Raw genomic sequence first — 14,452 nt, forward strand, 5'->3', positions numbered from 1 at the left:
TTCAACACCCATGTGACTCCACAACATTATTCTTTACACAATTTATGCTAATTCTGAGGTTTGAAATGGTGGTAGAATGGTTAATTGGACTAGGTCTGGGATCAAAAGACTAGGAAAACCTTTCAAGGCAGACCATATACAAGAGATTTTAATTTTTTTTTTTTTTTTTTTTTTTTTTTTTTTTTAGGTTTTTTGAGACAGGGTTTCTCTGTGTAGCTTTGCGCCTTTCCTGGATCTCGCTCTGTAGACCAGGCTGGCCTCGAACTTATAGAGATCCGCCTGCCTCTGCCTCCCGAGTGCTGGGATTAAAGGCGTGTGCCACCACCACCCGGCGAGATTTTAACTTTTAACACATATTAGTTTTCCATTGCTTTCATAAGAAATGACCACAAAACTAGAATCTTAAAACAATTGGAATTTATGTACTAAAATTTCATAGTTCAAAAGTCCAGTATAGGTCTCACCGGGCCCAAATCAAGATGTTGTTAGAGTGCATTGATTTCTGGAAGCTCTGGGAGAAAAATCCATCGTCTTGCCTCTCCCAGCTACAGAGACCATCTGCATATGTTGGCTCACTTCCCCTTCTTTTTACCTTCTAAGCCTGCAACACGGCTTCCCATAGACCCTGCGTTAATTCCTTCCTTTACCTCTTCTATTTCTAGAGACTCTGTGGCTACATGAGGCCCACTTGAATACCAGGTAAAAACAAAGCAAAACAAAACAAAATTTACCCAGTCTTCCAAAAGGAGTGTGTTGGGGGAGAGTTAATAAGCAGTTATAGGTTGAATCTGGCACGTGCGCACACACACACACACACACACACACACACACACACACACACACATTGATATGTTCAAATCTGAACCTCCAGTATCTCAGGTGTAATCTAATATTTGAAATGCCTGTGACAGTGAAGGCAATCAGAATGACGCCTCTAGAAGCCAAAGAACACCAAAGATTGGAAGCAACCCAGCAGGTGGAAGGGCAGTGGGGAGCAGAGGCTCACAGCCTTCAGAGGGACTCAGCCCTCGTGACTCCAGATGCTTGAGCTTCCAGCCTCCAGAATTCTGAGGTCATTGGTTTCTGTTGTTCAGGCCACATGATTTCTGGTAGTTGGTTATATCATCCATGAGAAACACATACTTAAACTTCCAAGAACATGAGATCTGGAGAGACCGGTGGCGGCAGCCTGGAGCTCAGCCAGTGATTTACGTGGGAAGCAAGAAGTAAACAGACAGAACCCTAGGGTTAGAGAGCAGCCAAGGACAAATGTGACTTGGGACCAAGTCAACTAATTGGGTTGGACTATTCTAAGACCCTGGGAGGACACAAAGCCTGGATATGGGAAGCAAAAGCCACCGAGTGTTTGATGAACTCAGGGCTAGGTCAGATGATTATCCTTTAGTGACATAGCCTTGTGACAAACACCTACTTTCAAGTGCTTGGTCAATTTGTTTATTGATTCTTTGTGGTTGCCTTGCCTACAAATGAAGGCCACTAAAAGGTTTCTGTGTATTCAATTGTTTTAAATATTTGGTTACTCAAGAAAGTTAATTGGCTGCCTCTCTGTTCGCTTGGCTGAAGCAGCCACAGGAGAAAGAACATCTGGTGCAAGGAAAATTGGAAAAGAAACCTGCCTTTCCTTTGTGCGGTTCCTTCTCTTTTATATCCATAATGGAGGACTTCTCTGAAAAAGGAACTACCATGAGTTTCTTACATATGAAAGAGTTGGATCCCAGGCATAATAATGCACGCCCAAGTCAAAGAAGGCCAAAGCAAAGCCCAGCACTTTTGAGGTAGGAGCAGGAAGACTGGGGGTTCAAGGCCACTTTCAGCTACATAGTGAGTTCTAGGCCAGTCCGAGCTGCATGAAATCTTGCCTCAGAAAACAAAATAAGCTGGGCATGATGAGAGGCAGAGGCAAGTGGATCTCTGAGTTCGAGGCCCACCTGGCCTATGTAGTAAGTTCCAGACCAGTCAGAGGTATATATTGAGACCCTGTCAAAACAAAACAACAACAACAACAAAATCTACAGAAAAAAAATGTCTTGATCATCCTAGCAGCACCAATACCAGAATATTTTCTTGGACAGTATATGCAAACCCCTTTTTCCTCACTATCATCTTTGTTCTTAAAAGAACACAGACAAGAAAGTGGTTTTAACATTCTACAGTAAAGAAAACAAAGAAAAATACAGCTAATTAGCTAGTTTGCATATAAATGTCAACCTACAGCCTAAAACAATGGGCTTATGGGTCTCCACAGAATTAAATATGAACAATTTTTTTTGTTCTGTAAACTTATTTCACTGTCAAAGTTGAACAGGTGATTAAACAATAATACCAGATAAATAAGACTTCAGTGGCTAGGGAAATACAGTAGGGAAACACCCACAATGTGGGTGAAACACAGTCTAGTGTTCTCATTTGTGTATGTTTGAACTCTTATGTACCAATAATGGTGTTTCAGTGTCCTTATGGATCAGAAAGAAGTCCCACTCTTCCTTTCTCCACTTTTCCCTATTACGTTTGAAAAATGAGGGCAATGTGCTTCTTGAGTCTAGTCCCTAAGGGAGAGATGTTTATTATAACTGCCATGTACCCCTAGGCTTCAAGGCCTAATCAGCAGAACTAGAAAACTTCCCAACTTTTAAATTAGAAATCTATAAGCAAATAAAGCCCTCGTTCCTTCTTTTAACAGCTTGGAAAAATGGAAGCGAATTTTAGAAGTTATTTTTCTTTTGTATTTGAGAATTATACTGTGCTGTCTATCAATTGATATTCTGCAGAGCCCCCTTCCTCTTCTCTCTCTCTCTCTCTCTCTCTCTCTCTCTCTCTCTCTCTCTCTCACACACACACATACACACACACACACACACACACACACACACACACACACACACACACACACCTTTTGAATTTAGGAAGTGCAAAGACCAGATGGAAGTAGAGAAAAACATTATTTTGGAAACAATTTTTAAAAGGTTCTTTGGGTTTTTTGAGACAGAGTTCATATATTCCAAGTTGGTCTCAAACTCACGATGGCTTTAAACTCTTGATCCTCCTGCTTCACCTTCAGAGTGCTGAAGGATCCATGGCACCACACTTGGATCAACGTTTTCATTCTAATTCTGTGCTTAGAAAACAATGCTTTCTTTTTTAAAATTAAATTGTTCGTGTGTATGGGTGTCCCTCCTGTACGTACGTATGTCTGCGTACCACATGTGTGCAGTACCCACAGAGGCCAGACGAGGATGTCAGGTACCCTAGGACTGGAGTTCCAGACAGTTAGGAGCTGCGAAGTGGGAATCAAAACCCAGGTCCTCTGGAAGAGCAGCTATTCATCTTAAACCCCTAAGCCATCTCTCAAAACCTTAGAAAATAATGCTTTCTTAACTTTTTCTCCTCTGTCTCATTCCTACTACAAATCGTGTAACACTCTTCTTTTCATGGCTATTATCTTTCTCCCTGAGAGGAAATTAAAAACAGAAATAAAGTATTGTAATCTCCCCACATTTCATCCAATGAAGGAGGAACTCTGGGTGAGAAGAGCCGACTGCCCACACCACCGCAGGGTTCTCTCCGACTCAGCTTTGCATTGACAAACCATTCGGCATCCTGTGAGAGCTACAGGGAAAAGTCCAACCCAGGGAGGAGGAAACTCGTTTTCCTTCGTTCATTTTGGTATGGTTTAGGGAGGATATTGCTTACACACAGCTTGTTCAATGAGAAGAATAAAAAGGGAACCAGACAGAGAGCAAGAAGATAAAAGCAATACCTCACAAAGCCTGGGTTTGTGAGTCTTTGATATGTCTGCCCTCTGTCCCATTCTAACTGCATCTGCTGTCTGAAGATGTGTGCATTGCCTCTCAGAGCTCTCTTAATCCTCGCCAAGAGATTCTTAAACTGTCTGAAGCTGGATGATGGTATATCAGTAGGTTTAGCTCTTAATCTGCCACTGAGCCAAAATCTAGTATGAAAAACAGTTTTTCTACCTAGATGCTATGATTTGGACATAGTTTGAGGTATGTCCCTTAAGGTTTCATGTGTTTGAAATTTAGAGTGTAAAGACTTAACCTGTCTATAGCAATATGAGTTGGGTCTTTGGGAAATGATTGGAATTAGATAACAGTGATTATGGTACCCCCATGATGCAATCCTGATGCCTTTCTAAAAAGAAGGGAGACCAGAGGACATACACACCCACACATTCCCAGTCTACAAATCCTGTGCCACCCCATGACTCAGTTAATAAGACCATCAGCAGCTATGACCCCTAACCTTAGACCCCCCCAGTACTGTGAGCCAAAGTAAAATTACTTTATAAAGTTAATCTGTGATAGTCAGTTAGTAGCAACAGAAAAATTGACTGATACATGGTGAAATTGGTTTCTTTAATAATATCACCTTTCAGATGAAACCCTAATTCTTTGCTTTCACATAACCATAATTTATGGGACACCATGAAAGTTAAGAATTTAAAACAAATTACTTTTAACAGTAGGAGACTTGGTCCCTTACAGTAACCATTGTCTTCAACTGAGTTAATAAAGAGAATGATGAATTTGGAGTAAGGAAATTCAAGATTGAATTTAAAATTCACCATTTACTAGTTGTAAAACAAAACTTCATAAAGATTCAGTCCTCGTCTGGAAAATGAGGGAAATCATGTCAGCTCTGTCTGCCTCACCATAATATTTTAAAAGAAAAAAAGATGCATTAAAAAGTTCTATAAATAAAATTTTTTAAACAAATACAATCTATTAGTGTTGTTGTGCTTGTTAGCTTAAGGGAAGACCACTGAGGAGAATATGGAATACAAACAAACAAGCAAATACATATACAAGAAAAAAATGGAGCTCAATTTTACCATGGCACAGCAGAAAGAAACATCTGTTTAACAACTGAAATAACAGTGGTGATTTTAAAAAAACTAAAAATTAATATAATCTTTGCAGAAGTCTCTCAACAATAGCGAGTGTGAATTTTATCCCAACACATAGCAAAGGTCCTTGAACTTTTCTTTTTCATCACTCTGTACACCTTTTGTCTTCTCAGTTCTTCTCCAAATGACCCTCAAACCTCAAAACATCCCCTTAAGCCAGTCTATTTCTTTCAGCATTTAGACCTATTGCTTCATCCTCCGGCCCCTCTGTCTTCCCGTATGACAGACAAGTTCTTTTTCTGCATCCTTTTCATTCCACTTCTTCACCTCTCACACAGGTTCTATACAAAAAGATCCATAAAGTCCACTGAGAAACATAATGGAACAAGAGAAAAAAAAAGTTCTGGCTATTTGGGGTTATTGTTTGTATGTCACAATAAGCATTGTATTGATTGTCTCTTCATTTTTCCAAATGTGAAGTAAAAGCTCATATTTGAAAACTCATATTTTCCAAGTGGTTGCCCCCTATCCTGTTTACAGAGAGACACTGGGTTCTCTGTCAACTCCTAGACACCATTCCATTTAACTCTTGGTATTTTTCTCTGATCAGCTGTTCTTTCTATTCTTTCAAAGTTTTTAGTAACTATACATTTGTTTGCCATGCATCCATCCACTCGGTCTAGAAGAGAGATCCCAAATACATGACGCACTGCCGTTATCTCTCCTTCTCGTGTTCATTGTAGACATCACATCGCTAATAAATTACTGCATGCTTTCCTGTGGAGCCTAGATTGTAATCCCCATGTTCTGGTGAGCTGTTCTCAAACTTTGCTATATATCCTAAGCTCTGGAGGACTTACTAAAATAGAGATTACCTTGGACTTTCTAATGTATTAGGTCTGTGGTAAGGACCAAGAAATTGCATTTCTAACCATGTTCCCAAGTACTGCTGATGGTTCTGGGTTGACGGGCAGGGGTGTGGTGTGTGTGTGTGTGTGTGTGTGTGTGTGTGGTGTGTGTGTGTGTGTGTGTGACATCCAGACTCTAAGAAACGGTATTCCAGCGAACTACCAGCAACTCTAAAGACAGCTGTCCCATAAGTAGGATCCTGTTGTATCTCTTGTGTTGAACAACTTTTCTCCATGGGTCTATAGAAACCATGTAATGGCCATCTGAAGCAAGTTAGATGCCTTAGTCATTTAGAATTGCAAGTGTCCTATAAAAGCTGTCTCCCCATTGATTCAGAAAGCTCTGGTTTCTTTTTTCCAAAATCCTTCCACTCAATATCACGTATCCTCCATCACAAATCCTTAGTTTTGGACGTAATTCCAAATTTTCATACTTCCTGCTGTAGCACATCAAGTCAATTTCCAGGTCCACCTTTGATGAGATAAAAATCAATGGAAGGAGCTCTGGTTGCCTTAGAAGATAAATTGAGTAGAAATCGGGAGGCTTTCCAACAGAAGGAAAGGGGGGCGTAAGCAGAATAAACCAACCAAGAGACATTTTGCTAGACTTTACCTGCTTCTGTGCAATCAAGCATTCATTTTGTGGAACTAAATGGTTAAAATTTAGGAGGATATGTACCTTTTTAGATACTAAATTTAGTGCTAGATAAAATCTATTTCCCAGTAGAAACTTTTAAATGTCTGGTAAAAATACTTAATTCGATGTAGTAGTTGTTGTTGTTGTTAAACATTTGTTTCTTTTTTTTTTTTAGTTAGTGTCTCTGTGTGGGTACATGCACATCAGTGCAGGTATACACAGAGGCCAGAAGAGGGCACTGGATCCCTTGGAACTGGAATTAGGTTACAGACAGCTGTGAATACCTTCATGTAGGTACTGGGAACCAAACCTGGGTCTTCTGTAGAAGTAGTACATGCTCTATATGCTCTTACCCATTGAGCTATCTCTGCAGCTCTTGTTTTTTGTTTTTCAAGATTTATTTATTAATTATGCATACAGAAGAGGGCACCAGATCTCATTACAGATGGTTGTGAGCCACCATGTGGTTGCTGGGAATTGAACTCAGGACCTCTGGAAGAACAGTCAGTGCTCTTAACTTCTGAGCCATCTCTCCAGCCCCCTCTTGTTTTGTTTTTTAATAAGACATTGCTATAGCTTTTCTTTAGTATTTCTCATGCACAAAGAGTGTGACATTTGTTCTCTAGGTTCTCACAATGTTCCTCATTCATTCAGTGTTATGGTTTTTCACACTTTATTTAGCAGTAAAATCTTTTAGTAAACAAAATCTTTCAATAGAAGACTCAATCAGCCACAGTGCTCACATGGCAAACTCAAACACAGATGGACAGCCCCAAAGGGTGAGTATAAAGCTTCTTAATGAAGGGACTATTCACAAAAACCTGTGCTGGGTAGAGGGAAACGGACAAAAAAGGTGAGATTTCCTCAAGACTGGCGAGTACCACTTCCTCTAGACATGAAATGGCAAAGAGGGGGCAGAATGGTTACCAGAAGCCTAGAAGGGGATGCAGCTGTAGTAGAAGGAAGGCTACCAGATATGAAGTGTGGACTCTGGTAGATGTAAACAACCATGACCAAACCACAGCCACAAAAGAAAAGAGTCAGGGGAGTTGATACCTTTTCCTTCTACCTTCCAATGTCTGGATGTTTTCTTTGATTGGCTGGGCCCAGTCCGAATGCTTGAGGACAAGGAAATTCAGCTGACAAGGTCTATCAGAAGCCAGCCTCCTATGAACAGAGAGGCAAGGTGGAACAAGGCAAGGAAAAACAAAACAACAACAACAAAAAAACCCTAAACAGATCAACAAAGGATGTGCACAGCACAAACCCCCAAACATGAGACTCATGGAACAATTTCTCCTACTGAATCAGGATGGAGAGGTACAGAGCCAATCACCATGTCTCCCTCTCTGCTGATTCATTGGACCATAGAATCTCTGGGGCACCCCTGCTGAATTCTGGTCTAATCCTTATGTTATGAATACCTCAGCCACAGTCAACAATAGGCCTGTGTGCTTTGCACATAACTATGTCCTAAAACCACGATTGTGTGTATATGCTCTTCACCACTGAGCCTTCTCTGCAGCTCTTGTTTTTGTTTTTAATAAGGCATTGCCACAGCTTTTCTTGAGTATTTTTGCATTCACAGAGTGTGACATTTGTTTTCTAGGTTCTCCCCAGCGCTCCCGGTTCATCCAGTGTCATGGTTTTCCAAATTTTATTTAGTAGTAAAATTCTTTGCTAAACAAAATCTTACAACAGAAGATTCAACCAGCCACAGTGCTCATAAGGCTGTATATGTTCTTAACCTGGAGTTACCATACTGTGACAAGAAGGGCACCAAATCTGTCCCTATGCATGTGATCACACTGAGGGCCTCAGAGTCTGGAAGCCTGATGGCTACATCATTTGTATATGATAGGTAGGTTTGTTGAAGACATTTGTTCCCCCATCCACAGGCTCCGAATTGATAGGCTAAATTTGGGAAGACTCATCAGTTATTAAGTGCAACCCTCCCCAAAAGAATTCATGATTAATTTTTGTGTATACATTGAATTTTGGAAAGGATTTTATACCCAAATATATTAAAAATATGTAGTTACTGACAAGAAAAAAATAAGGAGATAGATGAGAAGAAAGGGGAATTAAAAAAACAAGATAGTGGTAAAAAAAGGGTTAAGATGACAACCAATAATATTAACCTTATTATTAATCAGAAAAGCGATCACAGAGAATCTACTGATCAAAAAATGCAAAGCCTAATGCTGCCATCAGTAACCAGAAGCAATGTCCTCCAAATGTGCTCTGAAGCACAGCCTGGCTTCCTTCACGGAGGCTGCTGCAGGTCTGTCAGTCACTGGGCCAAGTGGTGAGCACACCCTCTGCCGCTATGCAGAGAAGTCAGAGGAGGGAAGCCAAAACTGAGACAGGGATGGGCAGGGATGGAGAGGTGCCAGCACACAGGAGCCAGACTGCCAGATATTCTGTCACAGGAGCTGCTGCTTAGATCTCCTGGTTCACTGGAAGAAGGGCATGGGGAAGGGCTGGCGGTATGGGGGTATGGGAAAAGATGTTGCTTTCAGTCTCAGTAGCTGGAGTGGCCTTCACAAGGAGCAAAAATAAGCTGAACAGAAGAGAAAGGCACAGCTGTTCTTTGCTTTCTTAGCTCTCCAGATTTCTTATTTTATCATGTGTTGGTGCAGCTGCACAGCCAGAGGAGCACGGGCTTCCTCTATGCCAGACCCAGGTAGGGATTAAGGTAGAGTGAAATACAGTCAGGCTGCATCGACCCCAGTGCCCCCTGCACCCTCCCACACTGGCCCTATGCCCACCTTCACTGCATGCCTCTCTTCTAGACTGGCAAGACTGGAATCAATAGAAAGCCTTTGTCACACATAAGATGGAATGCAAATCATTTTACATATATTACCATATTTAATTCTCAAAGCAAAAGTATGAGGGAGTACCATTATTATCATATGCTTTTTGTTTTTGTGTTTCAGATGGGAAAGTTAGGAGTTAGAAAGGTCAAGAAACTCAATGGAAAAATAGTAAGCTGCAGTTTGGGCCTTGGGAAGTTGCCTTTAGTAACTAAACTTAAACATTGAGCCATCTTATCTCGATTGTGTATACCCAGAACTCGACTTACTGCCTTGTTTCCTCAGAGTCTCTGGGATTCACTGTTTTTAGCCCTTTACTGGTCATTTAACCTCTGATTTCCAATTGTTTTCTCTGTCAAAGATGCTAGGCTTTTATCCTTATGAAGGCCTGTCAGAAGCCACCCTATGGGTTAGCCAGAGCTGATCAGTGATGTCAAGCATCCAGGTAGGCCTCAACTTATAACCCATTATAACCCCATTTTGACATATTTTAATCTTTGCAATGTAGTCCCACTGTGCCATCAAACTTGCCACCCTTCTGCCATAGGTTTACAGGTGTGCATCCTCACATCAGGAGCCCAGTTTCACAACTCGTAGTGGACACAGAACCCTACCTAGAAATGTAGTTCCATCAAATGCAGAGCACTCCCAAACACTGAGCATCCTTTTTATAAGAAGCTGGACTATTAGCCTGAATCCATGGCAGTATCCACAATAAGTGATGCTCAAGGCAAAACTGAGTACCAGTGAAGAGGAAAACAAGTCACACTCCTGAACCACATTGCCAAGACTTTTCAGAGAATTAAGGGTGATTGAAATGCTCACATATAGGACTTTGATTGCAATTCAGAAAGTCACAAAGTCTTCCTTATTTAAAAACCCATGAGTTTAGAATGGCTTTTTGGTTGGTTGTTGAGAATACTTAAAATAGCTGAAGAGAATGGAAAAAAAAAGACATTTAAAGTCTCTCTTTTTAAATTAGATAATGTCCATTCTTCGTGTGCATATTTTATTATTGTAGGAGTAGATTTTAGACTGTTTGGTTCCTGCATGTATCATGGAGCATGGTGCCTCAGTTCCATGTCCTCTGCTTTCTTTCTTTTTCTGAGTAATGCTTTAACCATTTTTATGGTATATTTGGCATATGGATATAGTCATACATATGCACTCACTCAGATTTAAATGAAAGTGTTATTTTAAGAAAATTCAAAGTAAACTTTATATGAATCACGGAGGCAGTTACTTTGCTGATTTTGTTTTCCTCTCTCCACTCAGCCCCGGTCTTTGTGATGCAGACTCTGTCCTCTGCTCTGGAGAATAAAAGGATATACAGAATGACATGTGTTTAAAGGCTTATCTCAGGGGTTGTTTGTGGGCTTCGTTTTAAAGCTTAATTTCAAGCTTGGGATTCATTTGATTCTTTGTGTTAGGGCAAAGCTGGCGGAGGGAGGAAAATCTTAAAATGACCAGGAGAGAGTGGCTATGGGAACTGTAACAAGGACGCTGATCCTCTGTGGCTCAAGAGGTCTCTCGAGAATCAACCAAATCGGAGGACCTGAGTTGTACTCATTCTCAGTTTCCACTCTAAATACCACTCAGCTACCCATAGTCTCAATTTCTAGGTTTCTTTATTGGAGGGAGGGAGGGGAGATAGAGAGAGAAACCGACTGGCCAGCCTATACATTGGTTCTCATTAAGTCACATGACAACCTCTGTGGTCCATGTACCCAAACAAAGTGGAAGTGAGTTACTTGCCACCAACAGAGTTAGCAGAGGTACATTAGAGATTGTTCCAGTAGATCATATTCTCAAGTATACATGTGTGTGTGGAGTTGAATGTGTGTGAAGGCAAAAATTACAAATATCAATTTATAATATATGAATTCAGGAAAATCTAAAATGGATAAACAACTATCGTTCTCTTTATTTACGTTTTTTTATGATACATTTGCACGCACATGTGGGTCACAGCACATGGGGAGGTAGAAGACAACTATCAGGAGTCAGCACTCACCTTCCAACATCTTAAGACAGGGCCTCCCTTTAATCTCTGCTCTGTGCAGTACCCCAGGCTAGCTTGCCCAAGAGTTTCTGACTAACTCCTTGTCTCTCATCTCATTGTAGAAGTGCTGGGATCACAGAAGCATCCAGTTTGCTACATGGACCCGAGGGATCAAACTCAGGTCACTGGGCTAATAAGGTCCTTGTTCTTACCTGCTCCGGCATCTCCCCAGCCTGGTCAGGGTTCCTGAAAGTCTCTTCTTGTTTGTCAAAACCCTGTATTTTCCCTTTTAAAATCATTTGTATCATTTTATGTGTATGGATGTTTTATCTGCACATCTGTCTGTGTACTGTGTGTGCCTGTTGCCCTCAGAGGTCAGAAGAGAGCATCAGATCTCCTGGAACTGGAATTACGGTAGTTTGTGAGCTGCTGCATGTGTTTGCTAGGAATCAAACCTAGGTCCTCTGCAAGAGCAGCCAATACTCTTAATCACTGAGCCGCCTTTCCAGTCCTGTGTTTTTATTTTAGAGTTTGATCAAATATTGTGCATTAAAATATCTGTTCTTTGGCCCCTAAATTGTACCAAGGCCCAGGGACTTAGGTCATGAAAATTAATACATGAGAACAGCATACAACATAACAGTTGATTACGTCCTACATGTTTATTGGTGTGTTAGTGTGCTCGGGCTGCCATAACCAAGCTTTATAAAGACAGGATGAGTTAAACAGCAGAAATCAGGTTTTTTCCCATCTGGAAGCTGGAAGTCTAAGACGAAAGAGACAGAGGGTTAATTTCTAGTGCCCCTTCTCTTTGCTTGTCCAATTTCCTCTGTATCTTCCAGAGCAGTGGTTCTCAACTTCCCTAATGCTGCGGCCCTTCAATACAGTCCCTCATGTTGTGGTGACCCCCAACTATAAAATGATTTTTGTTGTTACTTCGTAACTGTAATTTTGCTACTGTTATGAATCTTAAAGTAAATATCTATGTTTTCCGATGGTCTTAGACAACTCCTGTGAAAGGGTCGTTTGACTTCCAAAGGAGTCGAGACCAACTGCTGTTCTAGAGTCTTCCTTCTGTATGTCTGTCTTAACATCCTCTTTATTTATTTAGCTAGTTAGTTAGTTAGTTAGTTTTTTCGAGACAGGGTTTCTCTGTATAGTTTTGGTGCCTGTCCTGGATCTCGCTCTCTAGACCAGGCCGGCCTCAGACTCACAGAGATCCGCCTGGCTCTGGCTCCTGAGTGCTGGGATTAAAGGCATGTGCCACCCGCCGCCCAGCTATAACATCCTCTTTATATGTGAAATATGTGCGCGGGTAATGGATGAGCCATATTGTGTCAGGGCCACCCTAACTTTCTTCATTTCAATGTATTCATATATTTCTTCAAAGCGGCTTACATTCTGAGGTATGAGAGCTTAGGGCAGCTGTTCTGAACCTATGGGTCATGACACCTCTGGGGTCGTATATCAGATATTTGCATTATAGTAGCAAAATTACAGTTATGAAATAACAATGAAATAATTTTATGGTTAGGGGTCACCACAACATGAGGAACTGTATTAAAGGGTCACAACATTAGGAAGGTTGAGAACCACTGGCTTAGGACTTCAACACATGAATTTTTGTGGAGTTATAATTTAGCCTATAACAGTCGATGTCCATTATTTGGAACTAGGAACAGAAAATACATTTTCCACATCTCTCCCAGTCTTCTGGTTTCCTCACTTTAACAAGCTACGAATAACCCACCAGAAAGCCACTAGCCTGGTCCTTCTCTGTATTTAAAATCTAATGTTGACATTCCTTGGTTAGGTAACTTCTGTGACCCACATCACCTTAAAGTTCAAAATTTTCCTATAGTGAAACTTCAGTTTCCCAGTCTTCCCAGACTCACTTCCAGCCACTCCTCTTCCACACCATGTGCATTGTCCTTAAAAATCTGTCTGTCCTCCTTTCTTCCTCTCTCTCTCTCTCTCTCTCTCTCTCTCTCTCTCTCTCTCTCTCTCTCTCTCTCTCTCTCTCTTTCTTTTTGAGACAAGATCTCTTGGTACATAGACCCAGGTTGTCTCAACCACGATCCTCCTGCCTCAGACTTTTGAGCACTGGGACTACAAGATGTGAACGATCATACCCAGTGAATTTCTGAACTGGGCATTTTATGTTCTTATTTAGTCTACATTTAAATCAATTTTGTATTACTGTGAAGAGGATGATGTCACCCCACTCCTCCCTACCATTACCTGCGCGCATATTTCAATTGCATTGTAAATGAAATAGCATTTGGGGTTACCTAGAAACCCAGCCTAGGATTTCTGATCGGTTCTATAAATATTTGTTCAGTACCTATCACGTGTCTGGCACTCTTGACATTTATTACATAAAGATGAAAAGCAGAGTCAGGCGTTCAGAAATCCACAGTCTAGCAGGGAAAAAAGACAGACAGAGAAACAAAGAACTGTAATACAGTGTGTCAAGTGCAGGAAATAGAAAGATGCATGCGGTCCTCTAGGAACGCAAGATAGATTAATTTTACCTGGAGTGGTCAGGAAGAGCTTTGAGGACAAGGGTTGGTATTGGAGCTTCAGTCACAGGGCTGCAGAAACAAAGGGAATAGTTATGGGCAGACACCTGCCAGGACTCCAGGGAACCCTGAGTGCTGCCCGGCCCTCTTCTCTCAATGAGGATCTAAAACGTGGGTTGAGCAGCCTTTTCTTTTGAATTGTCAGTACACAAGGAATCTAATTACACCCCTCTTCTCCAGACAGCAGCTGGTGAAGTTTGGACTCCAGGGGGCTCCTCTACACACCTGCCTGTCTGAAAGAAACCACCTTGGAATTCTGAAGTAACTTCTGTCTCAGGAAGAGCCCTAAAACGATTCCAAGGCACCTTTATGCTACGTCTCTCCAGAGAACTGAAAAATAAACTTACTTTCTGGGAAGTTCCTCTGTTACATATTATCATTTCATTTCAAAGTAGCTCTCAGTCTTGACTATTAGATTAGATTTGCCTGTGCGGACTTCAATGACACCAATACACCCCAGACCAATTAAACTAGAATTTCTAAGAATAGGGCCTAGGAGATGTATGTGTGTGTGTGTGTGTGTGTGTGTGTGTGTGTGTGTGTGTGTGTGTGTGTGTCTGTGTGTGTGTGTGTGTGTGTTCAAGCTCCCAGATGATTCCAACGTGAAACTTGTACTGAA

The 14,452-nt window shown here is 41.2% G+C and overlaps 1 long non-coding RNA gene across 2 annotated transcripts; it reads left to right on the forward strand.

Annotated features, from left to right (window-relative positions):
* Nucleotides 1-7,354: 7,354 nt before the first annotated feature.
* Nucleotides 7,355-14,190, forward strand: LOC128111501 (uncharacterized). 2 transcript variants are annotated; one of them, XR_008218665.1, is made up of 4 exons: nucleotides 7,355-8,291; nucleotides 9,611-9,694; nucleotides 11,374-11,432; nucleotides 14,014-14,190. It is a non-coding gene; the product is annotated as an uncharacterized LOC128111501 (long non-coding RNA). The 2 variants fall into 2 exon arrangements; XR_008218664.1 differs by lacking the exon at nucleotides 7,355-8,291 and adding an exon at nucleotides 8,315-9,116.
* Nucleotides 14,191-14,452: the final 262 nt, after the last annotated feature.

Source organism: Peromyscus californicus, unplaced genomic scaffold (assembly GCF_007827085.1).
Source record: "Peromyscus californicus insignis strain IS unplaced genomic scaffold, ASM782708v3 Scaffold_16__1_contigs__length_79575227, whole genome shotgun sequence".
NCBI lineage: Eukaryota > Metazoa > Chordata > Mammalia > Rodentia > Cricetidae > Peromyscus > Peromyscus californicus.